Source organism: Microcebus murinus, chromosome 18 (assembly GCF_040939455.1).
Source record: "Microcebus murinus isolate Inina chromosome 18, M.murinus_Inina_mat1.0, whole genome shotgun sequence".
NCBI classification, from domain to species: Eukaryota; Metazoa; Chordata; class Mammalia; order Primates; family Cheirogaleidae; genus Microcebus; species Microcebus murinus.
This window is the reverse complement of record NC_134121.1, coordinates 29813700-29840436: the sequence shown is the minus strand read 5'-3', so window position 1 is coordinate 29840436 and position 26737 is coordinate 29813700. Positions and strand designations below refer to the sequence as shown.

Here is a 26737-nt window from a genome sequence, read left to right as displayed (position 1 = left end):
TGACCCATTGAGGCCACCTTCATGCTGGGCTCTCTCTACCCATGCAAGTAGCTGGCCCAGTGGGAAAGAAGGAGGAGGTAACTTGGCAGTCAGGAGAGTTCTAGAAATCCCTACTGTCTCACACCCTGAGGACTAAGAAGAAACAACATTCTTTTTTTTTTTTTTTTTTTTTGAGACAGAGTCTTGCTTGGTTGCCCAGGCTAGAGTGAGTGCCCTGGCGTCAGCCTAGCTCACAGCAACCTCAAACTCCTGGGCTCAAGCGACCCTCCTGCCTCAGCCTCCCGAGTAGCTGGGACTACAGGCATGTGCCACCATGCCCGGCTAATATTTTCTATATATATTAGTTGGCCAATTAATTTCTTTCTATTTATAGTAGAGACGGGGTCTCGCTCTTGCTCAGGCTGGTTTCGAACTCCTGACCTCGAGCAATCTGCCCGCCTCGGCCTCCCAAAGTGCTAGGATTACAGGCGTAAGCCACCGAGCCCGGCCAGAAACAACATTCTTAAGGACCAAGCCCTAAACCACTGCCCTAAATTCATGATTTCATCAAGGTCAATTGTCTGTCTACATCTCGTGATCATTTTTCTGTCAATTGTTGCTATAAAGCTGTGGCCTAGGAATGCTCTTAGACACCTAAATTCCTTAAAATTCAAATGCCATATCATTTGTATTCAAAAACTATTATCCAAATCATTCTTGAAAGGGAAGGTCCACTTGTGTCCTATTACTGGCTGCTTGGTTTAAGGTATTTTTGGTATCACGGAGAATAGATCAAATGACTGCTGCTTTCCTAAACCTGTCTTTGGGAGCTGAATCTCACGCTATGGAGGCAGCATGATACCCATAGTTGTGGCTTTGGACAGAGTGTGTTTTTCAGTTGCAACTTTGAATGAAGTATGTTTTTATGTTTTTTTTTTTCCTTTTTTTTTCTTTTTATGCTGGCCTCCTAAAGGCAGGAATATTATCTGTGTTCAGGCTGAGAGCTGTGGAAGATGACTGCCAACCGCGAACGTCCACAACCTCCACAGAACAACCTTCTCAGGAGGTCACATGTCACTGTTTGAGTAATAGAGTCCAACAGAACATGAGAAAATGGAAGAATCAGATGGGCTTTTACAATTTTTTTTTTTTCCCTGAAACCAAGATGTTAAATTTTGGCTGAGAAATGGGGTATGAAGAAGGACGTGACTGCCACAGAGGAGAGAAACAAGGGTTCATTTTATTTGTTATTTTTCCTTTTTTTTTCCCTTTGGTAGGGGCACCAGACAGGCTTCCCATTTGAGGACTGATAAGGATTTGCCTTGGGACACTGAAAAAAATAACTCTCAGTGTCACAGGGGAAAATGTATTCTTCCTGGGAAATGGAAAAGGCATCGGTCAGGGTGAGGACAGAAGGAGCTACTATTCCCACACAGGCCTGGTTTGCCAGATCCGATGGCGACGGGAGCCCTCCTATCCCTGGGATGGGCCGTCTTTCTAGGCTGGATTTGGCCTGACGCACAACTCCAAAAGCCTCTACCTCCACTCAGCAAACAATGCCAGAAAAACATCTGCTACCCCTAACCTTCCACTTCCCCAAAGAAATGATTAAAAAGTTAAAGAAACACTTCCATATGGAAGAATCCAATCCCAACAGGTCACCACAAAGATACTTCAAACACAATAAAACAGGAAGAGCTAAAAAAAGCAGAGAAGTTCACAGAACCCACACAATCTTTTATATAAGAAAAAAAAAGCTACTCTGGGTAACTTTACACAGTTCAGAACACCATTTGGCAGTTAAGTATGTCCTTAATCTGCTCAATTTGCTTATTATAGTAAAGGTTTAGAAGAATTTGAGAGTGGTGGCCAAAAATACTGTAATAATCTCTACTCCTAAAGTAAACTTACAAAGTGAATTAACTTCTTCAACTGAAATATTTCAAAGTTGAAAGTGTTCATCGCCCCCCTCCTTCCGCCCCTGAGAGAGACTGGCCACAGGGAAGACATGGTTATTTAAAATCAGAACCACTTGAGTGAATTTATGGTTGCTCATGCAACAAACATTTATTGGGCACCTAAAATAGGCTGGGCCCAGTGCTAGTCACTGAGATACAACATTAAGGGTGACATCCAACCTCCCTTCGAGGTGCTTACAACACAGAAGGGATACTGCAGTTCCTAAGTCACAACTCAGACCCAACACGCAGGGAGGGGCAGCACACACAGATCTGGCTGTTAAGTCTCCGTCCTCCCATAGCTGTGCAATAGTGGACAAGACACTTTGCCTCTCTGAGCCCTGGTTTCCTCAACTATAAAATGGGCACAGAGCTACTTTCTTTAAGGGTTGGCATAAGGGTTAATGGAAGTATTCACAGGCACGCCACAAATTGCTGATACCAGGAAGACTTTCTCTGTCTTTAGAGCCTTATGAAATGCTGGAAGGTTTCAGCTAAGAACCTTGTGAACATTTTAAGGCCAGAGGAGAAGGAGTGTACAAAAAAACAAAAAGACCTTTAAGGAGTGTGAGCAAAAAGAAAAAGGAAGAAACAGCAGCAATAAAAACAATCCCACCAACATTTGGCTTAGGTGTATTAGAAACAGCCATTTTCTTTGGAGAGTAACCGAAACAGAGGCAGTTCAGCCAGAGTCAGGCCAGTCAGAGGCCGTCAGGAGGTTGGCACCGTGGCCACTTTGTTGCTCCAAGGGGAAGACCCAGGGCTGAGGGCTGCGGGCAGCGCTGAGCCCCCATCCAGCAGGCTGCAAGCTGACTTCTTTGGCTACCTCCCTTGGGCCTTAAATTGCTTCCTGAGGTGAGGACCCTAGCTAATGGTTTATTTACAACAGGAAGAAGCAATTACCTTGGAGAACACTGAGTCATACACCCCCCCATTAGCCAGGATGGCCAGCACTCAGCACCAATAACCCCCCAAAGACACATGAACCTGCAATTGCTCCATTTACAGACGTCGCCACCAGGGCTCACAGCGCCATTCCACCCAGGTGAGGAAAGTCTAAGTAAAGCATAAGAAGGGAAGCCGGGGCAGCAACACCAGGCTCTGAGTTCCGAAAGTATAAAGTTCTGCTGCTGCCTTTTCTCTTGTAACCTTAGGCAAAACCCTTGTCCTCTCTGGGCAAAATGACATGATAAATTCATGCCCCCAAATCTAGCTTCCTCAAAAGAATGTTGTCAGTAACATTAAAACAATCAAACAAAAAATGGACACAGAAAATCCTGGTAGAGGAATGGAATGGAGCACTAGGACAAACTACAAAGGGCTATGACTGTGGGGCAGCCAGGCTTGGAATGAACACAATGCACCTTCCAAACTGGAAAGTCAGATTGCCTGTTATGTAAAAGTTGGCAAGGCGCTTCCAACGTTGCTGAGCTCGGGGCGAGCATAGGTGGGTAAGGTTTCTAGAAAGACCCATAGAGAAACAGGAGGAAAGCTCAAAGCTCTCTATCGGAGGAGGCTGACAAAGACGATGGGAAAGAAGCCTAAGAGAATGCAGGCTGTCTGTTCTGATATTTAATATCCAAGAACCAAAGGCAGGAGAGGTGCAAAAAGCTTAATAGTATTTGTAGTTCAAATTAAAGTGTTCAAAGCCCCGTTATAGAGCAGGGTAATGTATGCAATGACATCTGGGAGTGTAATCAGCAGAGCGCTTTCAAGAGCTGCCAAAGCAAACAACCAAATAACAAATCCACTTTACAGATCATCAATCCGGTCCCGGACTTGCCAAGGTAAATAGTAAAAGGCTGAAGTTTGCTTTGCAAACCAGGGAGCTGAGAGTTTAGCAAGGCCTTGATCCAGAGCAGCGCCACCGGGGCAGGGCCTCGGGAGCTTCAGCGGGAAAGGAGAGCCAACAAGGCCTAGATCTGAGGGAGAGTCCAGAGAGGGGCCAGCAGCGAGGGCTCCCCGGGGTGGGGTCTGAAGACAGCTTCAACCTGGCAGGCGGCCACAGCTGCCAGGCCGGTGGCGCCCTCTCAGGTGCCCACTCTCCAGCTCAGACGCTGGTGCGCTGTGTTCCTGGCCACACTGGCATTTGTGCGTTTCTGAGAACAAAATGCAACCCAAAGCTGCTTTTTCTCCCTTCCTTCCAGTCTCTGTGAAAGGCAATTCATTCCCAAAGCCGGAAAGGCATTTTTCGGAGCAGTCAGTCAGCATCCACGGGAGAAGGTGCAGCCCTGGGGAAGGGAAGCTCTCCAGCCAAGCCAGACGCCCAGGGCCCGACTCCCAGTCCCTTCCGCGTCTCAGGCAGCCCTAGTGGAGCAGCGGCCAAGGGGCACATCGGGGTCCTTGCCGAGAGTCTTATAACTGGAAAAAAGGGCCAGACCCTTTGGTCAGACCCAGCAGACAGAAAACAGCAGTTTTGGGTGAGAGGGGAAGAAGAGCCAGTCCTGAAAACTTGGGCGCCCTGACTAAGGACACATTGTAAATCAGCCCTGGAGAGAAGGACTCAACATGTGAGACCAGAGGGGAATGTCCTCCTTCTCCACCCTGGGAAGCAACTGCTGCTTTGGATTTACAGAGCACACACAAGGCCTGGGGACTTTGGTGGAAGCAGACTTGACTAGAGTGAGGCTCCCGAAAAGGAAGTTTGCCCGTGTCAACTTGGTGAGAAAAAGAAATGGGCTGAAAATGATGCAAGGTTAAAAGTGGGGGCAGCGATGTGCCTGAGGAGGAGCGGTGCGGCCTGCTCCAGGTGCCCCTGGGATAACACCAGGGCCAGGCTGCTAGAGCGTTATTGGTGACTGAGGTCCTGGGCTGGACACAGGTTCAGGTTCTCTCCACCCAGAGAACAACCCAGTTGCAGTGGAGGTCTCAGCCTCAAGGTACAGGGCCAAGGCCCCAAAATGGGTCAGGTGTTTACTTGGCAATAAGAATTGCTGTTATAATGAACTGTCCCTGTGACATTTATTTTTGTGGCTCCTTTGCCCTCTTATGACCTGCTATGTGTAAGGCATTGGCTCAATGATTGCATACATTCTTCTTCTTACAATACAACTGTAACATAGGTTTTATCAGCCCATATTATAGATAAGGAAATTGAGGCTTAGAGAAGTTATGTCACTTGGCCAAGGTCATCCAATTCACCCTTGTCTTTTTCCGTGACTTCTAAGGAATGAAACATTGGTCCCTACATCCTCCTTCTCTCAACAGCTTTTAAGGGTGATGGCTTTGACATGACCTGGAAAGCTCTTTGCTGATGTTCCACTGTATCATGACCATCTGTTTACACAGACCATCTGTCTCCCTTGCTGGACTGTGAACACCTGGTGGGCTGAGATTGTGTCTGACCACCTTTCTGAATCTCTAGGGCCTCTACTGGGGGCTCACCAGATCGTATGCTGAATTAATATAAATGAATAAATGAATTGATGAACACACCCACGGATGCTGACTCATCTATCAGTCAGGGAAACAAAGGACCAGAAAGGTTCAAGAATTTGATAAAGCTGTGGGCAAAACAGGGACACTTGGGCTCAGGATGGCAGCAAGGGCTGGCATACACCGTGTGGCATGCACGTGATTGGCAAGGGTTGGGGCGCCAGAGTGTGGGCTGCGGGGAAGGTGTGCTATTGGTGACGATGAGGCAGGGGCCTGCCTGGCTCACAGAGTGTCTCACTTTGTCCTGGGCCTGGCTTGAGGTCATGAACAGCTATTACCAGATAAGGACTGGCGCCCTCTGATGATGACAGGCAGAGATCAGCTGCTGGGCACAGGCTCCTCCAAAGACAGAGCTTTCCAAGAACAACCATGGCAGAGGTGGCTGACCAGGTCTGAGGGGCCAGCTGCTCCCGGTGCAGCACTGTACTTGTTCCTCACACAGGATTTCATTTCTCCGCTCACACAGGCTTCCCCTCCCACCCATCTTCCAATGAAGGTTTAGAAATGGGCTTGAGGTGGCTTCAGGGAGATAGGAGGGTCCCTGGAAAAGCACTTTGATGGGGTCTATGGGAAGGGGCTTATGGAGCCACTAGGCTGCAGCAGTGTCGGTTTGGGGAGGGCAGGTTTTAGAGACGGCGCTGAACTTGGAGTCAAGAAACCTGGATGTAGTCCTGGCTCTGCCTCTTACTTGCAACATGACTTCTCTGAGCCTTAGCTGCCTCCCCTTTAAGATGGGGATAATAATTCCTACTTCACAGGATAGCGTGGGGTAGAGGGAATGAATTTGAAAGAACTCTGTAAAAATTATAAGTCTCATCACATGAGATTTCTTTTTCTGCTGTCAAATTGAACTATTTGGCATAAATCTGACCAATGAACTATTTTCCCTTCACAAACATGGTGAGCAGGGGCTCCCAAGGGAAGGGTGATGATCTCTAGGATGGTGAAGGGACAAGGAGAGGGGATGAGGGTAGTGAGAGCAGGAAGTTCAAGGCCTAGAGGACTCCTTATCTGAAAGCTGGATATACTGTAGGGCCATTGTCTTAGTGAGACTCTGTTCTAGGTGGGTCACCAGGAAGTACCTATTCTAAGAATGCCTTCTTCTCAAACCCTATGAAACACAAAAGAGAACCCATCTGGGTGCTTCTCCAGGGAGCCTTTCCAGAGAGAGCAGGCCTGTGGCCCAGCTCCAGAGCCTGGCAGGCTGGGTGGCAACTCTCTGCACTTTGAGGCAGCCTCGCCCTGCTCACGGGAGGTCGGGACCCACATGCCAAACCAGACACACATATGGAGAAGATTAGCCCAAACATGCACAAGAGGCAGACCAGCACAGGATGATACATGGAAAAGGCCAGCTTGGTACAAACCAAGAAAAGTACACCACCCAAACCCATCATGGGCTCAGTTACGGGCAGATAAAGCTCTCGTCGGCCCCACTGACGGGCTGAGGATTCAGAAGGGTAGTCACTTCAGGCCAACAAGCACACCTGCCATTTGCTGAGTACACACTGACAAGCCCACACTGGACTGAAAATGATATGAAAACGTGTTCTTTGTTCAAGGGTTCTCTTCACAAGAATTCTCCTTTCACTTTCCCTCACCTCTAGGAGTGGGATGTAAGAAGGGTTATATTATTTGGAGCTTTTTCTTGAGGTTAAAGTTGCCTTAAACCAGTCTGGGCTTATACCAGGTGACCTCCTCCTCTGCCAAGGTAGGCAGCCAGGGGACTCTAGAATAAAGTGATAGGGGCATCTGGCTGTTTTCCAACCCTTTCTCCACTCCCAGAGAAATTTCAGAAACGCTGGTGTTTGTATCCTGTCAGAAACTGATTGGGAGAATAGAATGTCTTGGGCTGAAACAAATCAACAAGGTTTGCCTCATAAAACGGCAAATTCTCTGTCAATCAGCAGTGACCGTTGGGAATTAGTTAGCCAGAGAGCCTACCTCTCACTCCCAGACCCCACCATCTCCATCTGCTGACTTTGCCAGGGAAAGCAATTTGTCCTAGGTCATGCCATGAGCTGAGTGACAGTGCTGCGACTAGAACTCGGGTCTCCTCCCTCCCAGGCCGGTGCTGCCTGAGTCCTCTGTGCGTTTTAGGTGTCCCTTGTATGCTCGCTGGCATGTGTTGCTGAGGGACGACCAGACAGGCTGGCAGACTCCTAGGGGGCTGTGGCTGTGGAGGCCGGAGAAGCTATCCAGTCTACAGGGAGTGAGTGTGAATCTCAGCTTCATCATCAGCTTAGCCAACTGGCCACACGCTCACATGTTGGCCTCTTCCATAGAACCTTCCCTTGAGAGGGACAGCTTGCTGCCCAGTGAATTAAGGCCTGCATTTGGGGGACCCAGGCAAATTCAAGAGTTAATACTGGGGAAAGTAAGGAACTATACCCAGCCGTCCTCCCAGCCTGTGAAAAGAAACTAGAAGTTTCAAGGACCTTCTTCATTGAATTGAAGGCTTTTCAACTTGGAAGAGACCTCAGGGCATCTAGACTAAATTCTGTACTTCAATCATTTGTTTACTCGGCAATTTCTCCAACTCAATAATAAATTCCATTAGGGCAGGGCCGTGTCTTACTCACTTTTGTATTTCCAGTGCCTAACAGTGTCTGATAAAAAGAAATTCTCAATAAATGCTCATTAAACAAACACTCTGAACTTGATAATCAGGGATGGCTTCCTGGAAGAGTTGACATTTGAACTGGGTCTTGCAGTCCCCATAAACAAGGGGAGCGAAGTCATGCGGGTAAGCACAGAGGAAGAGGAGAGGATGAAAGTAAAGCCCATGTAACCCTTTCCCTCCCCTGCCTCAGTACCACCCAGAAGAGCTACTCCACAGGCAGCTCCTATTCCGGCCCCCTCACTTTTTTTTTGGGGGGGAGTTATTTCTGATGAGAAGTTCTGATTAAAAGTTTTTGTTATTTCTGATTAGAAAAGTAATGTATGGGCCAGTCATTGTGGCACATCCTGTAATTCTAGTGCTTTGAGAGGCTGAGGCAGGAGGATCACTTGAGGCCAGGAATTTGAGGCTGCAGTGAGCTATGATTGCCTGATTATCTCTAAAAAAGGAAAAGAGAGAGAGAGAGAGAGAGAGAGAGAGAGAGAGAGAGAGAGAGAGAGAGAGAGAGAGAGAGAGAGAGAGAGAGATTGAGAAAGGAAAGTAACATACGGACGGAATGTTGTGTCATCCCAAAATTTATATGTTGAAACCCTAAGTCCTAATGATTTGGTATTTGGAGGTGGGGCCTTTGGGAGGTACTTAGGCCACCAGGGTAGAGTCCTCATGATGGGATTAGTGCTCTTATAAAAAGAGAGCTTGCTTCCTCACTCTTTGCCATGTGATGATATGCAGCAAGAAGATGGCCATCTGCAAACCAGGAAGTGGGTCCTCACCAGACACCAGATTTACTGGCACCTTGATCTTGGACTCCTAGCCTCCAACTGGCACCTTAGTCTTGGACTTCTAGCCTCCAGGACTGTGAGAAATAAATTTCTGTTGTTTAAGCCACCCAGTCTATGGTATTCTGTTATAGCAGCCCGAATTAACAAGGACACTGATAACTATAAAGTGTTTTAACTATATAAACCCATGTAAAGGAGTGAGAATTCCCTGTTTCTTCCTTTTTGTTGTTGTTTACTTCCCCGAGAGACAACCAACCACTATTAACTGAGTTTAATGCTTATACAAGCACGTAGGGTTTGTATAACATTAAACATATAATATGGGATCATATTATACTCATTGCTTTTCATCTGCTCTTTAATTTTTATTTTTTTCAGGCACTAACACTGGATACCTGCTTTCTTAAAACTTAAAAATGTTTCTAAATGTTCCAGCTACTTGTTATTCTATGATATGTACATACTAACATTTACTATTATTCTCCCTATGGATCAACAATTAGATAATTTCTTTTTTCCTTTGCTATTAAACAGTGCTTTTACCTATGCCTTAATACTTTTACCATTATTTTTGTAGGATAAATTCCTAGAAGATAAATTGCCGGGTCAAAAAGAAAAAAAACTATTAATGTATAATGTTTACTACTAAATTGCCTTCCATAAAAGGGTACACCAATATACAGTCCCATCCATCACTACTGTGTGAACATCTACTGCAAACCTTAAAAGAAAAAAAGTCATACCTAACCTGTTACTAACCTGCTGTGAACTGAATGTTACCTTTACAAGAGTTATTCAGTCATCTCTGCTTCTTGTTCTATTTGCTCCCTCATCTCTACATACCACATACCTGTCTGTCATCTAACTCTCAATACAGTCTCAACACACTTCTACAAAACCATGTATACTTACATTTATTATGTTAATTTGTAAATGTCTCCTTCACTCTGTAATCCCATCGCCTCTACATACAGAGTTTGAGCTGCCTAAAGGGAGAGATGGTGCCTAATCCATCATCTCACATTCTTCTCTCCCCATCCTTTCCCAAGGAAACACCTAGTCCAGACATCTCTTCTGTGCTGAAGACCTATAGATCCAACTGCGGATTCGACATCTTGACGTTTCCACTGGAAACTCAAAGTGTCCCAGCCTCCTCCTCCATATGACTGGCCACTCTTAGTGAATAAGTAGAATGAATAAAATAAGTCGGAAAGCTGAGGACCATCCTTAACATCTCATCCTCTTCCATCCACCTGTATCAATTCCATCACAAAGTCCTACTGAATCTACTGCCTAAACAACATTCATAACCATCTACTTCTGTTTGCTACTGATGCCAGCCTAATCCATTCATTCATCTTCTACTCGACTTTTGTAACACTCTGTCTTCCACACTGTAGCCAAAATGACCTGTCAAAACTCAAATATGATCACATCACCCTCTTCTGAAAACATGCTTCCCATTGCTTTTAGGATAAGACTAAAATCAAAGTGAGCGGTAAGACCTCACAGCCTCACCCACACTATTCTCCCCTCAGGGGCTCAGCTCCAGCCACACTCTTTCTCTATCATTTTTTTCACCTCCTCCACGCCTGCACCCCTTGCTGATTTAACATACCCATCAGAGCTGAACTGAAATGTGACATCCTTAGAGAAACTCTCCCTGAACACCCCTTACAGATGCTCTCATCCCACACAGAATTTCTCCTTCACAATACTTCACACAACTTGTAATCATGTTTATTAGTGAGATTATTGTCTTTTCTCTTCCCTAGACGATAAACTCCACAAGCTCTCTTGTGTGTGAGTGCATTAAATACTATACACAGCAGCATTTAGTGGATACGTGATGGGTGCAGAACTAACAAGTGGCGGGTGCTCAGCAATGTGTGCCAGCATGATTTTTCATTCTTCTTTCTGCCAAGGCATCCTTGCTGTACATTTTAGCCAGATTTAATCTGGACACAGATACTGTGAGTTTTTAGTGAGAGGCGTTCTGCTTGACTGGGTCCCAGGTGCCATTCCCTAGGGACCGGCCTAGTCTGTTTATTCTGCACAAGGACCAGGAGAAATGGAGACGCTCTTTTCAAAAACATCTCCTTAAAAGAGCCCCTGCTTTGCGGACTTGGCCCATCTCTCTCCTGCTAGTCACAGTCAGGCCCGCTACTCCTGGAATCCAGCCAGCCATTCTCTGAAAAGGACCCCCTGTCACTTTAAGATTTTAGTCCCTCGCTTGGGCCATATATCAATGCTCCCTGCCGCAGTGGCTATGCTGTCTGCCGTTCAAATTTGTCCAATTAGACACAGCCCCGTGGGGTGGAATTCAGTGTGAAATGTGCCTGCCACTGACCAAGAACGAATTGGCGTGGAAAGCCCGCAGGGAGAGCCAACGCCGGTCTTCTCAGGATGGGCTCAGCGCTCTCTGGGTGGTGCCCGCCTCCCCGAGGCAGAGGGTCACCCTTCCAACCCTGTGAGGCCTAATAACTGCTGGGGCCAGGCAGGGAGAGGCCACCCTGAGCATGTGTGAGATGGGGCGGAGGCTGAGAGTCACCCCTACAGACATGGAAAGGTCGGGACACTGTTGTGTGGTTGGTAGTCACCTGTAATGGTCTCCATCAGCCACACAAACGAGATTCTGCCACTCCCCAAACGCAGCTGCAACAGAGCACGGGGCTTGTGAGTGGTTCCTGGGGACAAAGAGTCGGACATTCAAAAGCCTCAGATCAGTAACTCCGCAGGCAGTGCAGGGAGCAGAGGGGACCCCGGCAAGCTGTTCATGATGGGACTGCAGTGGAAAGGATTTTAAGATAATATTTTTTAGTATCTTTAACAAAAAAAATCTCCTTTGCAACAACTCTCTAACTTGTTTTTTAAATGTTTTTTTTTCTCTTCAAGCAGCTCAAACTTTTCTTCTAACATTCTTGAAAATCTTAGGTAAAACTGTATATAAACTATAGGTACTTATACTGGCACACATACTTGGGGCAGCCGCTCCCTACCTTGAACAGTTATCAGGCCTCACAGGGGTTAAAGGGGTGACCCTCTGCCCCAGTTTAACCCCAGTTCTAGCACCCTCTTTGTGGCCAACCCACATATCGGCTGTGGGCTTCAGTTTCATCAACGTGTGCAAGAAAAGCAGTTGTGTCCCTTGTACCCCCAACTCATTCGCTGACTCAACATCTATTGAGTGCTTGGCACGTGTGTGGCACTGGGGACACAGAGACACAGAAAGGCAGAGTCTCTGCCTCTGGAGTCCTCCGCCTGATGGGAAGAGTGTCCCATAATGCCCTCCGTGCGTGGTGACCCAGCAGAGGCTTACACGAGCACCCTGAGAACACGGAGGAGGGCGGCCCCGGCCGAAGACGAGGGAGGATCCCAGATGAAAAGACGCCGACCACCTCACAGACACTATCAGTTCCTGCCTTGTCTCCCACCCAGCCTTTGACAACGAGCTATCATTTTCCTCCAGGAAGAAGGTACAAACAAGAAGGGAAGAGGCGTCTGGGAAAGAGGAGAAACAAAGAGCCAATGAACCCACACGGGGAGCGGGGGCCACGGGTAAGCGGATAAGCGAGGGCTGCCTCTCCTGCGGGACGGCTTCCCAGCCACGGAGCACTGCGGACACCACACGCGGTCTCTGAATCCTTGGAGGGAAGTGGTGCCTGTTAAGGAAACAGGGACCCGCCTTTTGACTGAGACGCCATATGGAGGAAGGAACGTGGTCACCGATTCCCCACCCAAATTCACCTCCCCGACACACTCTCAGGTTTATAATTTTGAGAGCATCGAAAGTATTTCTCAAAGTACTTTTACATTATCAACGAATTTTCTCTTTTAAATTAATCCTCCCAGGTAGAAAGGGTTGGTGTCACTGCTTCAGTTTACAAATTAGAAAACTAAACACTAAGGCAGTTCAGGGCCACTCTTGTGATTATACAACTGTCTCAGGAGGGTCAAAGCTGAGACTAGAACCCAGGGCTAGACCCCCTTATGCCAATTTCTCACTACACTACTTATTTCCATGTTGTAGCTGAGTGCTTGACATAAATTCATATTTAACTAGTGAGATTTAAGAGGAAAAGAATAATCACAATGGGTTATAAATGAGTCCTTCCCCTTGGGGAAGTTTGGGCTCTAGACAAAAGTCTTCTCATCTTTGAAAGACTTCCCTTTGTGAAATGAACAATCTGGCCCGTGGTCATCAGCTAAGATTGTCGGTTACAGTGAATTTCCCCATGTGATGCTGAATCCATGTGACCATTCTACTTTTCTTTCTTTTTATTTTTTTAAACCAGCTGCTTAGCAGCTCAATCGAACTAATTGTGGTGCTTTCAAAAGGCATCAAAATAGCCACAAGTCTCCCTAAAAAAAGGGAAAGTGCCTTGTTTTCAAGAAAAAAAAATGTAAAGTCCTCACCCTAGGGTACTCAAACAGATATTCATTCCATGACAAATCCCCCCTTTCTCCCAGAGTACCCCCCCTCTTTTTCTTTTTTTAAAGATAGGCTTAAAAATATCAGCACCAATGAGACTGTACTTTCAGCTTACTTCTGGCCAAATTTTATTTTCAGCCTCAAGTAACTGGGAGTTCTTTATGATCAAGGGCAAACAAAACAAAACAAAACAAAACAAGAGGTTGAAAAAACTTCATTAAAAAACCAATGAACACAACTCACTTGTTTGAAACAAAATAAGAGACAGGAGAAGGGGAGAAAAAAGGGAAGAAGAGTGGGAGGGAGAATGAGGCCATGTTCTTGGCTGTGCCTTAGGTCTGAAGAAATGTCACAGCTGAACAGTGGCTGAGTTACAATCTCACTCCTTAGAGCACCGTGGAAGGCTTGGAGGAAGGGGTGTGACTCTAGTAGGCAACACTGGTCCTCACTAACAGTGATGGAAGATAAGAATTCTTTCTGTTCTTTTTTTTTTTGAGAGAGAGTCTCGCTCTGTCACCTGGGATAGAGTGCTGTCATCATAGCTCACAGCAACCTCAAACTCCTGGGCTCAAGCGATCCTCCTGCCTCAGCCTCCTGAGTAGCTGGGACTACAGATAAGCACCACTACACTGGTTACATTTAAAAAAAAAAATGTTTTGTAGAGTCAGGGTCTCACTATTGCCTAGGCTGGTCTAGAACTCCTGGCTTTAAGCGATCCTGCCACCTTGGCCTCCCAAAGTGCTAGGATTATAGGCGTGAGCCCCCGTGCCCGGCCTCTGTTCTTAAAAACTTCTCAGGTTTGACAGCGTCTCCAGAACAGTCTCCTAGAGACTAGCGTCTTCCCTCTGAGTGAGTCCCTTGCACTTGAGTGAGATTTGGAATTAGCAAAGTGCCTGCACACAGGAGCTCACTCTCGCCTCACAATACTACCCTGAAGAAATAGTAGGGTAGGTGTGATCATCCACATTTTACTGATGAAGAAGAGAGATCAAACAACTTGCCCAAGATCATACAGACTTCTAGGACTAAAATCCAGCCCTCCACGGTTCTTTCCACTATTCTCTCTTGTCTCCCTGGCAAAGCAGGGGCCAGAATGGAGAGCACTGGGGCGGTCTGATTCTCAGAGTCTTGAGCAGCCACAAGGACAATCTGCTGGTCACTCTTCCGAGGGCTTGCTTAGGTGTGAGGAATTCCTGATGATAAGGACCAAATGCCAGCCTAGGTGCCAGTCAACAGAGCAAGGTTCCCTGAAGGTGAAGGAACAAGCGCTCAGGGAGCCTAGAGGCCTGCAGGGCTATCCAGATGGCCCACTGGAGGAAAGCCCTTCTTGATCACACCACCTCTTACCACCCTAGGCCAAATGCCTCGTCCCAGTCGCTCACCATCACCATCGCTGCTTTTGCTCATGCATTTCCTCACTGCCCAGGACTACAACCAAGCTCTTTGAAAACAGGGGTCATGAACTTCCCTGAGAAGCCAGAGGATGAATGGTTAAGGGAGACGGGAGGTGGGGTAGGAGGAGTGTGAGTCCATCTCTCAGTCAAATATAATAAGCATCTTTCTTCTTTTGCTATTGCTCTGTCCTTCCTTGGGTTAAAAAGGTGCTAGCATTTTATTTCATGCCACCTCTATGTAGAGGATTGGATGTTAGAGGGAAACCGAGAGCGTACCTTAAACAAATGAAAAGGGAAGTTGGAGATCTATTTTTAGTGATGTTTGTAAAGTTCATTAGAAAAAAAATTAACTGTACGATATGGAAAATCTTGAATTCTCTAGGCCACTTTTTTTTTTTTTTTTTTTTTTTTGAGACAGAGTCTCGCTTTGTTGCCCAGGCTAGAGTGAGTGCCGTGGCGTCAGCCTAGCTCACAGCAACCTCAAACTCCTGGGCTCGAGTGATCCTTCTGCCTCAGCCTCCCGGGTAGCTGGGACTACAGGCATGCGCCACCATGCCCGGCTAATTTTTTATATATATATCAGTTGGCCAATTAATTTCTTTCTATTTATAGTAGAGATGGGGTCTCGCTCTTGCTCAGGCTGGTTTTGAACTCCTGATCTTGAGCAATCCGCCCGCCTCGGCCTCCCAAGAGCTAGGATTACAGGCGTGAGCCACAGCGCCCGGCCTCTAGGCCACTTTTTAAAAAATCTATACAATGACCTAATAGTAATAATCTCGGCCTATATCACACCATGCTTTAAGGATCATCTGAGATAATGTATATGAAAGCCCTTTGTAAAACGTTACACACATGTGATATATCATTATTATGACCAAAGAGCTGATTATATATGTTTCAGGCAGACTGAAGAAACCCTCTTTGCCACGTAAGAAAATATAGGAAACATATGTCCAAAGCAAATACTAGAAAAAGTCTAATTGTAACTTCTGGGTCCTGTCATTAATGTAGGTAAATGTTTTGTGACTTAAGATAAGCAGAAGAGAAACGGGCTGGAAAACTTTGTTGTTAAATATATTCTTTCACTGGTATTACCCAACTGAAAGTCTAAGGGATAAGGAACCCAAGTCTTTTGGTTCACAGCGCAGCTGCCTAGGAATATACCATCTGATGAAGAAAGAAAAACTGGGCTTTGGAGTAAAAGAGACCTGAGTTCCAATTCTGCTGAAAATGTTCTCATAATAAATGCATAAAAAATAGACTGCTCTCTGAAAAATTGTGCATTTATGGAGAAAAAAATTTTAAATCTGCCTTCAAAGATACAAAGTACTTTTCATTCAAATGCCATTATAGTTATTTAGTCTGACTAAAGGATAAAAAAGATACAGTACTGAACTGGGGAGAAAAAAGAAATTACTTTAGACAATGTCAAAATGACAAACCATTAAAGAATTGTGGTCTATTTAGGGAAAAAAAATCCCTTGAACAGACACAGATAGCCTGGCAAACTTTCGAACTTAATCTTGTGATACACTGTAAAAACAAAAGGCCTCTATAGCATATCAAGCAAATTTATAAGAATATGATCAATATATTTGACATATTATTCAATTATAATCTTCAGTGACAGAGACAATATGAAAATCTTGCATCAACATTCTGACAGTGGAATAAATAAATAGATACAATTATTCCTCATACTAATCCCAGCAGAATTGTAAATTATCAAGCCAGACTGTACATCTGAGTTCTAAGATTTCCTTAATATGATAGAGTTTGATGTAGGGGGTGTCATATCGCCAATATTATGCCTTTTTATTAGAATAAAAAGCTCTCTGAGGATCTGAAGTTCAAGTGGTTAGAACGACCCTGGTTCTCTACGCATTACTAGCACTCCCTGCCCCAGGCTGACTGCTAGGAGGTGCACAGGGAGAAGGACTGTGGGGAGGGTGTGGGCCCCAGGCCGAGGGAGAAGCGGGAGTTGAGAATAACTGTGCATTCTCCAAATCTTGGAATCAGAGACTTAGAGATGGAAGGAATTTAGAAATCCTGATCTAACCCTTATGCAGCATTTGACGGGGCAGGAAAATGAGGATCAGAGAGGAGAGGATGGAGTTGCTCAAGGTCACATGGCTTCCTGGCAGAACCAGGTCAAAACCCAAGTTTCACGATGTGCAGTACAAAGCTCCTTCTATGTCACTACGGAGCAAAAGCAACTGCTGAGGTGGTCAGCCAGAACACAGCCAATATAACTGTGGCTATTATCGTACCAAAAGGAAGGAATGCATTCTCTAGAAAGGGCCAAGAGAAATTATAGTTAACATTTAACATTATGGGACCAACTTCAAAGACGCTCCAGCTGGACTCTAATAGTGGGGGATGAAACTGCTAACACTAGCAGAAAGTCGCAGGTGGACAACACTGGCTGGAAACAGCACACATCCTCAGAGCAGAAGTGCTCTTAGAAGCCCCACTATCAGGCCGCTGCCTCACTGAAGGGTGGGGAGAAATATGGGAAATAACCTTTAGTCCATTTGCAGTTCAACATTATTAAGCTGTGCATCCCTTGTTAATGCTCCAGGACACTTAGAAATGTCCACATTTGCCAACTGGGGGCAGGGTGGAGGGTGTGGCTGCGGATGGCAATGGAGGAGGGGGATGGTGCTGTCCAGGTGGGCTTCAGGAAAGACTGTATTTGGTTACAACAACAGGAAAGGAAGGGAGGAGAGGAGATGGCTGCAGCTCAGTTGTTCAAAGGAGTGTAGACAGCACACTGCAGGTTCTGGAGCTTGAGAAGAGAGGTTCCAATTCAGTTGATTCTGGAAGCTCTATTTCTGCCTAGGTAAAATTCGCCTGCAGAACCCTTACTAACTCTGGCCACAGCCTATTTCTTACGCGAAGAACTGACTCCACCTCACAGAGAAACAGTCCTACATCCTTTTCCAGTGTGTTCCAGTCACTTTTAGCCAGGGCCCTGGCTTCTGCTGCGATGGTGGAAGGAGAGGGGCAGAGGAGCAGAGGGACAGACCTTGAGCAGCAGAGGTGGCCTCTGACCCTGCTTTCTGCACGTCCTGGAACACCCGGAGCACAAACACTGTCCTTGCTGTCCCTTTGTTATTGGTTCCACAGGTCAGGCCTGCCAGAACAGCATCAGTCAGGGCATTCTGTCAAGCTCAGACTTCACCAGGGTTCTCTGTCCAAGTCTGCCCTTAGGTGGGATGAGGGGAGGAGAGTCTACATCAGGCTCCCTGTGGCAGGACTCTCAGCTGGCTCTAACACTGTGTCCCTGCTCCAATAGACCAGGTAGGACTAGGCTTCTGTCCTGTCCCGGAGGACCAGTCTCCCAACTTGTGCACTGGATCCCTGCTTTCATCGGCTTCAGTTCTCTAGGAACAACCATGCCTCGCTTACCCTGCCAACTACTACTCTCCCGGCCCACCCAAAGGAGTCTTGTTGGATTCTCAAAGTGTGATTGAGGGCCCACTGCCAGTTGCCCCTAATGCTGGCATTACCCCACTGGCCCAGATCTCTACACAGGGCCCCCTCCTAGAGGATCCACGACTCCACTATCAACAAAGTCCTCCGTGTTGCCAGGAGCTGCACTTCCCTGGTCTGTGGCCTGAACACCAGGAACTGTCTAGTTCATGGCCCTCACTCTCAGCACAGACCCACAGGGCAGGTGTTTGACAAAGGCTTTTTGCTGATAGGAGCAATAACAACACTGTCAGTAGATGAAAGAATAAAAGCATATGACCTATCGCTTAGGAAATGTGGCCTTTATGTTGCTTTAGTCTATAGTACCATACATTGTTGCTCTGGGTGGGGTCTGGAGAAGAGTCCCCTCTCTCACTGGCCCTACTGCTTTGTCCTGAGCTAGTGACGATGGCAGGAAGATGTGGAGCAGAGGCCTTTTAAAAGCCTGGCAATGACATGCACAAATCAATCAAATACCTGGGGGAAAACAGCTAAATATATATAATGGCTATAATATATAAATGTATTAAATTTAGAGAGACAACATTACTCTTTTTTTTGATTAAGCCAAAAAGCATGAACACTACTCTTTAGAACTGTAAAATTTGTAAGACAACAAAGCGGTGAATACGTATGCTACACCTATCTCAGACGTGTATGAGTCTCCCAAACTCTGACGGTGTCATCTGGGTCTAAAGTGAAAGGAATTCTGGATCACACAGCAGCAGTTTCACAAAAGGACTGGCGGTGGGTAGCTAGAGTTGGTTTCTTGCACAAATCAATCAAATACATGAGGAATTCCTTAGGGGGAAAGCAGCCAAACATAATTTAAGTTGAAACTGTTAATTTAATAAACCCAAATGGCAGGAATCGTAGTACATTATGCTGAGGAATCTAGCACAGCAACACAGTCGTGCACGTCAGCCTGTGCAGACGTGTGACTGAGAAGGGGCCACACCGTGCAGAGGGCGTGGATTTCCTTGCTGAAGAACATGCCTCTTCTTTCTATTGATTTTCTCCTTCTCCTTCCCTCTCTCCCTCCCTTCCTCCTTTCCTTTCACCAGACACAAATTATGTAATAGATACAAATTATAAAATCACATCTTCTGCTGCTCTTAGAATGACATCTTAGGCTTTCCTTCAAAAATATATCTCTCATTAGGCACATGTTTACTAAGCACCTGCTATATGTTAGACACTCTTCTGGGCACTGGAGAATTACAATTGGAAAGGTGAAGTCCTCGTCCTAAGGAAGTTCGGTGAAATAGAGAGGCAGATGGGTAGACAATGGGACACCAGCCATGGGACCCTCTGAGCTTACTAAGGAGAGAAGGAGAAAGCTGTGCAAAGCTGTGGCTCCTTGAGGCAAAGCTTGGGGGAGAAGCAGGTGGCGTGTGGAAGCAGATGAAAGGGAAGAGCAGATGAGGTGAGGGGGAACGAAGGGGACATCTTAGGGACTAGCAGGAGCAAAGGCATGGGGGTGTGAGACAGGGGTCATTCGGCCCGGTCAGAATCCAGGACCCACATGGGGGAGCGTTGAGGGCTGAGGCTGCAGAGTCCTCAAAGCCAGGGAGGACACAGCATGGCACCTGGAGTTCACTAGTTCTCCCCCCTACACACACACGTTGTTCTGCTTCTTCCTTGGGCTTCTTTGCCCTCTGGGAAGCAGAGGTGAGAGCAACAGCACCAAGGCTGAGGGGTGGGTCTGGGGCTGTTCCACAGGCACAGACCCGTCCGCACTACAGAACGGGAACCGCAAGCCCGCGGTGCGGCAGTGTAGAAGGCCATGCCACGGGAATGCTTGGGGGGAGCATTCAAGGCATTTTCCAGGCAAACCCTTTCTCAAGTGGGTGAAGAGGAGTTCCAACAGCAGACAAACGCAGTTATTGCTAGTGGCATTCAAATTTGGAATTCCCTCTGGCGGCTGAAATCAACATTTCTCACAAAGGAAACCTGGACAAGTATGATCTGTAAAGAGCATTATCCACTCCCTGTGCACAATTTATTGGCCCAGAACATCAGGTTAGCAAGCCGAAATAATTAAACATCAGGCCAGCTGTTTTAGGCAATTAGGTAACATTTTTCATTTAGGAGACCACACAACAGAGAGGAGAGAATCGGGAGATAAGACCTGTGTTTTGATTTACTAAGTCTCTGCTGCAGATAAAGCTCAGCTTTTTTGGAACCCTTCAGGCAATTACTATTTCAGGCTTGGCAAGAACTTGAGTCTGAAAGTAACTATTGGGCTTGTCTTGGCAAGACTCAAAGTCACTGTAGTTGTAAGGTTGTCCCAGGCAGAAGGGAAAGTCAGTGGCAAGAGGAAGCCAGGAGCCGGAGAGCCATGAGGAGGGCTGTTGTTGCAGGCTTGGAGCTCAGAACATGCCAAATTCAGTCCTCCCACAACATGTTCTTAGAGAGGGAATGCGGTCAGACGGTGAAGGCCCAGCCTGCTAGTCGGGATTCTGTGGTTCCCTTTCTGGCATCTGTTCTTGTCAGTTCTGCGGGCACTGCTTACACTCCCTGCCTTAGTAGCTTTTCCTGTCACAGAAGATGACTGCGAGCTCTCATGTTTGGGGGAGAAAAGGAAAGAGGTGTGGCTGGCAGGTTGCTAAGTGGTGCTGGCTTCGTACAAAAGGGGGAGAAGGGGTTGTGGACATCAGAAGACCAGAACTTTAATCTTCCTGCCATGAACTGACAAAGTGACTCTGCAAGTCGATTCCCCTGTGTGGGCCTCGTGTTCCACAGCATTAAACGGGGGAGTTGGACTAGGCTTGATGGTCTCTAAGGCCCCTTCTGGTTCTGACATTCTACTATTCTAAGATGCCAAAGAAGATAAATTGTTAGGCTGCAGGCAAGTAAGGTTTTCTTTGAATGGAAAAGAGAGACAGCCCGTGTGCTGCCAGCTGCCTTCCCCCACAAGGCTCTGGAGCCAGCGCTAAGTATGGGGCCGGGAGAGCGGGGCCGTCCGAGGAGACAGCGGGCCCGCGTGTGGTCACTGGCTCTGCCGTATTGAAACATCTCTTGCTTGAGCTCTTCCACTTAATTGGGAGCTTGCCTTTCCAGTTGTGTATTTTTATCCTGTGCCCTGGAACCCAAACCATTAGGTTTGTAGCCAAAGGCTGCTTCTTGTTTAATCCTTAACTGCCTCGGCACTGCGGAGCTCCACCACAGCCGGAAAGCCCTCGTCCAGATGCGGCACCTCTTCAGCGAGCGGGACTCGAGGGAGGATGCTGAGCTGGACCGGAGTCCAAGTTCTGTCCTCCAACTTTGGAAATAAATCCCCTACATTGTCTGGCCCACACAAATCCCAGTTCAGCCAGGCCTCTCCTGTGGGGTTATTCTGGTAACAAAATGCTTGAGATCAGCAATTCTTTTCTACTCTTACCCACTCTCAGAGAGGAGCCAACTGGGCTATTCCTTAGGCTCCACTTTCTGTGTCTGAAATGTGGTTGAAAACTAATATTCCAGATGTTTCCTCATATTTTAAGTGGAACCACAGATTAAGCTTCCTATAGGAAGGCAGTATGGCACAGTGGAAGGAGAACAGTCTTTGGAGTCAGACAGGCGTTTAAATTGTGGCTCCACCCTTCATAGCTTGAAAAAGTATTGATTCTTTGAACCTTGGCTTCCTTTCCTAGTGAAATAACAGCATATGCTTTTTCTACCTGGCAGTAACCTCTAAGAATCCAAAGACTGTCTGTTTTGCTCATCACTATGTAGTCTAAACCTAACAAAGAGTAGGTTTCTCAATTAATGCTACTGAGTCGGTGATTTGAAACCTCACAGGATTTTGAGATCAATGAGATTAAAGATGGGAAATGTCTAACCTTGTACTTGGCGCTTGGAAAGTGTTTATTCACTAATCTGCAGTGCTTCAAGACACATTTCTTCTACCTGAGTGAAGAAGATGTTCAACGAGGAATGCAAGTGCTTGGTTATGCACATTTAAGATATGATCAGGCCACCTTGTGGGGGGAAAGGACAGGCATTTAGAAAGATCTTTGATTTAGGGGTATTTTCCAACATAATCAGTACTGACCCTGAAGCTAATGCTGAAGCTGATACTCTGGCAATGGAAAAGGAAGCCAATCAGATACAAAGCCACTGATGTCACTGATGGTGGTAGGAGGTCCCTCAGTAATACCAATGGCTTCCTGGCCTTAGGGTCTTCCAAGGAGATTCACAAAACTAGACCCGGGCATGGAAATCAGATTCTCGAGGGCCCCTGGTACACTAGACTATTGTTCCAGGACAGAAGCAACTCAGATCAAAATGGTGAGTGGGATTTTCCTTGCATTGGCCACAATACATATGTTTGTTCAAGAAAAAAAAGTTGGAGCAAGAAGACATGAACGTCTGTTGCTAAAGAAAAGCCTGTTTGTGCCAGCCACAGTGGCGAGATTGTTCAGGGAGTTCATCCTGAAAGTCCAATTACTCCAACAGCGTGGCCAAGGTCAGTGTCAATTTGCGGTGTGCCAACCACTCCAGCCACTTCAGTACCAGATGGGAATTATACAGGGTATCTGCCTTTTGGGAGAACTGGCATCCTCTAGATCTGTTAGCCCATCCAGGGTGACAGTACCTTTCTCCTCGCCCCCCTCCACCTCCTTGGGCAGACCTGTCTAATAGATGCCTTACAGACAGCAAATAACCACAACATGCAGAATCCTCTATTGAGAGTTGGATCCACTGTTACCTAGGGGGTGAATCAGAGAGAATGCTGTGACTTGGCAAAGGGCTAGCACCTCTTAATGATGACCTAGAGCCCACACTTTAGGAACAAGAGATCAAAAGTTTCTCTCCTCCTGCTTTGCTTCTAACAGCTCACCCAGAACACACAACAATCTACAGAATTACAGGCCTTATGAGGCTGAGATGGGAAGTCACCTAGTTACCTTACACTTGACTTAAAAATGTATCTTATAAACACAGGATGCCAAGTTCCCTTCTGCCTTATATTTTAGGGTGATTTAAGAGCAACAACTTATCTCATAAGTTTTCCAAGCAGCCTAGATATTAGTCCATACTAATTTCTCCAAACAGTGAATAACATGTCCTAATAAGGATTTAGAAAATAAATATCTGAATTTTTCACAAACCAAACAGCCTGAATAGAGATCTCAACTTTGGACTGCGCTGTGAAGGATATAACTCCATCAACTGCAGCAAGATCCAATCTTGGAGAGGTGCCACCACATAGAATCTCTAATCTCTGATGAAGTTAGTTTCAAAATTTTCCAAAAGAAAGTTGATTTTTAAATCAATAACTTACAATAAATCTATATGTGCTGATATGGAAAGCAAGTTAGGCTCTCTGTATATTATGATCTCACATAAGAAAAAAATGAGTGATACACATATGTCACACTTATATACACTTGCAAAATATATATGAACATAATAATAGTAATAAAAATAATAGCTAGCACTTATATAGCATTTACTCCCAAGCAGTATTTTTTATGGGGTAGGTGGCATTATTTTAAGTGTTCTGTACATATTAACTCATAGGATCCTCCCAAGAGCCCTAGGATGTAGGTATACTATTTTATGCATGAAGAAACTGAGGCACAGAGAGATGAAATAACTTGCCCAAGGTGACACAGTTATTAAGAAACAGAGCTGGGATTAGAAGTTAAAGTGGACTGCTCCAGGGTCCAGGTCCTTACCTCCTGAGCTAAACTGCCACTAATGTCTTAGAAGAGCTTCACAAGCCTTTTAAATTTAATTTAATTTATATATTTTTAAGTAACAGGGTCTCACTCTGTTGCCTGGACTAGAGTGCAGTGATGTGATCACAGTTTACTGCAGCCTGGAACTCCTGGGCTCAAGCAATTCTCTTGCCTCAGCCTCCCAAGTAGCTGGGACTACAGATGTATACCACAACACCCAGTTAATTCTTAAATTTTTTTTTAGAGCTGGGGTCTTGCTATGTTGTCCAGGCTGGCCTTGAACTCCTAAGATCAAGCTCCTCCTGCCTCAGCCTCCCAAAGCATGTTTAAGCCATTTAGAACATAGTCTTCCCTCTTCTGCATTCTACCTGCCTTCCAGCTCCCTCCTCCTACATACACAGGCCAACAGGATTTGTCCTTTTTCTACCACAGTTTTTATCATTCTAATGATCATACATCAGTCTCTAGGACTAGACAGGGAGCTCTTCCGGGTAGGGCCTGGAGACCTGTTCCTCCTCATGTCTCTCACACCTCTAATTTTTGGTTCACAGCTTGGCTTAATATCTGGGCTCTGGGGGAAATATTAGTTTCTGAGAGATGATTCATATGTAGGCTAGAGAGAGACTTGAGAGTTCTTCAGATGGTTTTATTCCAGATTATGCAAAAGATTCTTCAAAATAGGGGTTAGTGGGCCAAAGGTAGAAGCCAATATCCACAAAAGAATAGCAGGCAGAAAGGGTTGGAAAGATGGGAGCTGGGAGAGGAAGAGATATGATCTCCTTTGATCCACTCACCCAGCAAACCCCTGGCAATTACCGCTGATTCATTAACCTCTAAATTCTTACATGTATTATTAGATATTATTAACCATATGGAAGACAATGACTAATTCCTGCCACATGGCTGGAATATGGCTTCCTTATTAAGGAAACATAAGGTGGTAGCCCAAATGCTATAGTTTTTAAAAGGAAAACTGATTTAAGCATAAGCCTTTCCCTTAATTTTATATCTTCATCTTTAACCACATTTGCTAGCGTTTGTGGCTTCTTTAAACAAATTGCCACTTGACTTCATGGGCTTCTTCTCACAAGGGTGTGCATATTCATTCTTCTTGTGCTGTCCTTCCCCCTCAAGCCAAGACTCATGAACAGGCCACTAGCTTTCCACAGGGGCTATATTACCGTCCCAGCACACCTGGGGTCACCTCTGCAGCTCTAGACTTGGCTGAGAGTGCTTTACTAAAGTAGGCGTGTGTTTTCCTTGGGAAGGAGAATGCACTCAGGAGGCAACACCTGAGATGGAATCTGTTCTTTTTCAGGGAAAAAAAAAAAATAAAAATCTTCTTTCATGCTATGATGAAGCTAGAAAGCAGGATGCATGCAAGGCAGGGACGTCTCAGGGTCACACCGCCACACCTGACCTCTCTGAGGTCCACTTCAGGTCCACAGTCATGTCCCTTTAAGCGGCTTCCTGCTTCCTGTTCTATAAAAGGCAATTTGGGGAGCAAGGCCATACAGTTTAGTGCTCAAGCATGCCCATGTCAGTTCCCTCAACAGATTGGCACTACCTCTCCACTCACTACCCTGGAAGGAATGGGGAGGGGAGAAGGAGACTCTATCTCTTCCATCTCGAAAATCTTGAGAGATGTTTGCACATCAGTAGAAAATTATCCAATTCCTTTATAAGCATCCTCACACATCCTGAGGTTCTTTTTTTTCCCTATCACTAGACCAAAGGAGCATTACTCATTACTCCCTGTGGGGGGAAAAAATTAACCCTTGTTTGGGTCAAGAGTCATGGACTCCAGAAGGAAAGAGGATTCCATGCTGAAGACACTCCAGGGATGGGAGAGACGGGTCCTCAGTGTCTCTGCTGGGGGAGGCCACATGGCTGCACAGAGGAGACACATATAATCTTCTCCCTACACTTTGGTACGTAAACTTTATAAGTATAATGTTGGCAGATTCCAGTGCATAAAAAAAGTAGCTGAAAAAACTCAAACCATAAATAATGCCAAGTAATAAAGAAGGTGAATGTTTCTGTTATTAGATTCTTTCATTGTATAAATCTGTTTAATAAGCTGGCTAGGAATCACTGATAGAAAACAGACTTAGTATGGTGTTACAGACCAATCCCTTCTAAAAGGCCAGTATGGGAACTCATGCCAAGTTATATTTTTCTGTTCTTAACCAATGCAACTTAAAATGTAATTGTTGTTTCCTTGCTCAAAAATGGAAAATGTCTTATGAGGCTGTGTTTGGCGGGGGAAGGCGTGCTTGGTGTCACAGGGCGCTCCCTCCCTCCTTCCCTAACCACCTCTCCCCTCCCCTTGCCCTCTGCAGACTCATCCTTTCAAGGCACTTTGCATATTTATAGAGCAGGCTGCCTTTTGTCTTACTCACTGAGAGGGGCAGGGGTCTGTGTATGACTCCTGCTTTTTGAGAGTGCTGTTTCTCAACATTTACATGCATGTGTTTAGAAAAATCCCTCCAAATATCCTCCTTTGACCCAGGATCCATGTCAACCGCTTTGGCTAGGGAAATTTAGTGAACGCTAGAGGGGGCGGTGAGGGGGATGCGATGGGATGGAGGAGGGAAAGGAATGGAGGTCTCTGGGGTCACATTCATCCTCCAACACTAGGGTTTCTAAGGCTTGTTGATGTTTTTCTGGGGTTGGTTACTATCATCGTGATGGGCTGTAAAATGAAATGCTATAAACTAGCTGAAGGCTTGAGTAGAAATATTTGCCAAATGGCATAAACAACAACACCGGGAGTCTCCACATACTCAGCCACACTCACAGGGCTTGGCCAGTTGTGCCCACACTGCTGTTTACAGCTCTGCGATGCATAAACCCCATCGCCTGGCTAGTCTAGTTTCTGACCCGAATTCCCAGGTCCCTTTTTAGGAAGCCCACACACATCTCTCTCACAAGAGTTTGCGAAATAGATAAAACAAATGGTATTGGATGAAATAGATTATTTATCTGCTC

At 46.0% G+C, this 26737-nt stretch overlaps 1 protein-coding gene across 15 annotated transcripts in view; it reads right to left on the bottom strand.

Annotated features, from left to right (window-relative positions):
* Positions 1-26737, bottom strand: part of BCAS3 (BCAS3 microtubule associated cell migration factor) — a 539137-nt gene that overhangs the window by 45001 nt on the left and 467399 nt on the right. The gene's annotated exons all lie outside the window — the stretch shown is intronic.